A 2278-nucleotide genomic window follows, 5' to 3' on the forward strand; every position below is an offset into this window, starting at 1 on the left:
CAGAGAATGGAGGGACTGCAGAGATGCTCCCTCCAGGACTTAGTAAAGGAAAAAAATTAGACAGATAGGGAGGCAACAGAAGACGACAGCTGCAGAGACTGCGCACCTCAGACAGAGCAGCCCCTGAGTGGCCAAATGCAGACTTCAGTGAGGAGGAGTGGCCCTACAGGACTTTGGGCTCAAGACACTTCCCAAAGCAGCTGCTGAGTAGAAGCAGGTCGGAAAAACGGGGCGCAGAGCACAGCCGGCTACTGAAGCGATGCTCTGCCCACCTGAGAGGCCTATGCAGCAGCCACAGTGACAGTACTGAAATTCCCCCCCCCCTTTGCTTACGCTGTGAACCCAGGTGTTCGATTCTGGGGTGTACGGAGAAAAAAGGGGAGGGGTTCCCCCTCGCTATGTCTAAAGCATTTGACTATGGACACAAGGATGGCTGATTATTCCTGAGTGTCCCACACTTTTATTACAAAAAGACCTGTTGAAGACTTTGACTTCCCCTACTGTTCTCCAGGGCTGTAAAGAATAGCAGGCTGCTCTCTGCCTTTGCCATGCCCACCTCGCTGAGGAAGGCTTTGCAGCCACTGCCGGCTGAATCCTCCTTCCAGCTGCCTTGGTCACAGCCCAAGCCTGGGAACTCTGCTTACAGCCACCTGCCCCAGCAGGTAGCGACTGACTGAAGCGAGGAGGGGCCCTGGAGATGCCGGAGCCCAGTTCCAAACAGCCTTCCTGAGCTGCTTGCAAGTTTCACAGAGAACAACTGCCCCAGCTCCCAGACTGCAGCTGTGGGAAGCTTGGGGTTCAGCAATGCCCAAGCAGAGCCGGTTTTGGTGACGTGTGCTGGTAAGATTTGCTGAAGACAGGGCAGCAATGGTGAATGACCTGAGCAACCTACTTAAAGGGACATCGGCCGGATGGTAGAGAAGCTTTTTCTTACCAGGACTAAGAAGAGATCAAAGAAGAAATCTTCTCGAGGTTTGGCCTGCTCAAGGTAATCGAGGTTGATGGTAAAACTGTCTTGTTGCTCAGAAAAGTCAGGGCATAGGTAAGACTGGGAAAATTACATTGTGCATACAGACCCCAGAGTACAGGACAGGTAAAAAGAATAAATAAAGACCCTTACCAAATTAGCCTTTGGAATCTGGCACTAGAGACTGGGTACAGCTCCTTCCCCTAGCCCTGTTCTGTGTACGAAACACCCCGTCTCAGCTTGGACTAACCCCCTATGAGATCCAATATGGGGGACCCCCCTCTTAGTTTCCTAAGGCTCCTCATGACCCATTTGCTCACAAACCCCATCTGCAGGCGCGGTTGAAGGCGCTCCAGACCTCCGAGCCCAGGCATAGAGACCCCTGGCCACCCTGACACCTGGAAATCTCGCATTCGTTCCAGAATTGACGCCTGGGGTATATCCGGAGGGACTTGAGAAAAGCTACAGCACCCCACAGCCAGAACAGCAGCTGCCCGCTCATACCTGCAATACCCCGGCCCTCACCCCTGATTCCTGTCAACTAGTAGCGGGGCTAGCCTCCTGGGGTATCCGAGATACATATCCCCCACAGATGCCCCTGGAGGCTGGCAAAAGATTTTCCCCTGGAGGAGATATTTGGACACGGGGGTTCAGATATCTCCCCCACTTGTCTCCCAGGGGCGAGAAGCGGGACTGTCTCCATGGGTGTCGGGAAGGACTTAGGACATAAAATGGTATTTATCTGACCAGAGCCTGCTGCTGCAGGCCAGACTAGACCCTCCCTAAAGGGGCCCTAGCTATCCCTGCTGCTGCCCGCTGGACTAAGCTACTCTCCCTGCTTCTCTGCTGGCACCTTCCAACACCAGCCCGGGCACCCGGAAATCTCACACCCGTTCCAGGTTGGCGATTCTGTGTACGTTTGGAGACACCGGTCCCAGAATCTTGAACTTCGCCGGGAAGGAACCCTACACCTACTGACCTCAAAGTGGACGATGGTATTGCAGCCTGGATGCATGCGTCTCACATCCAGCCTGCACCTTCACAGGACGACCCAGGACTATCCAAATGAAAGCTTCAACGTACCCAAAATCCTCTCAAGGAGGCCTGATTCTGCCAGGCTTGCTGATCTTTGCCCTGATGTTTAATCTGGACCCTCACTAACTTTGAGACTGGGCAAGCCTTAAGGCTAGCCACTGGAGTTCATCCCCTGAATACCTGGTTCCCCCAGCTAACTTTTGACCTGTGTTTAGCAAATTACTCTTGGGAGGATACTGAGCAAACCCCTGGAAACTTTTATCCTGTATGCAAATA

The sequence above is a fragment of the Microtus ochrogaster genome, unplaced genomic scaffold (assembly GCF_000317375.1).
Source record: "Microtus ochrogaster isolate Prairie Vole_2 unplaced genomic scaffold, MicOch1.0 UNK177, whole genome shotgun sequence".
Taxonomy (NCBI): Eukaryota; Metazoa; Chordata; class Mammalia; order Rodentia; family Cricetidae; genus Microtus; species Microtus ochrogaster.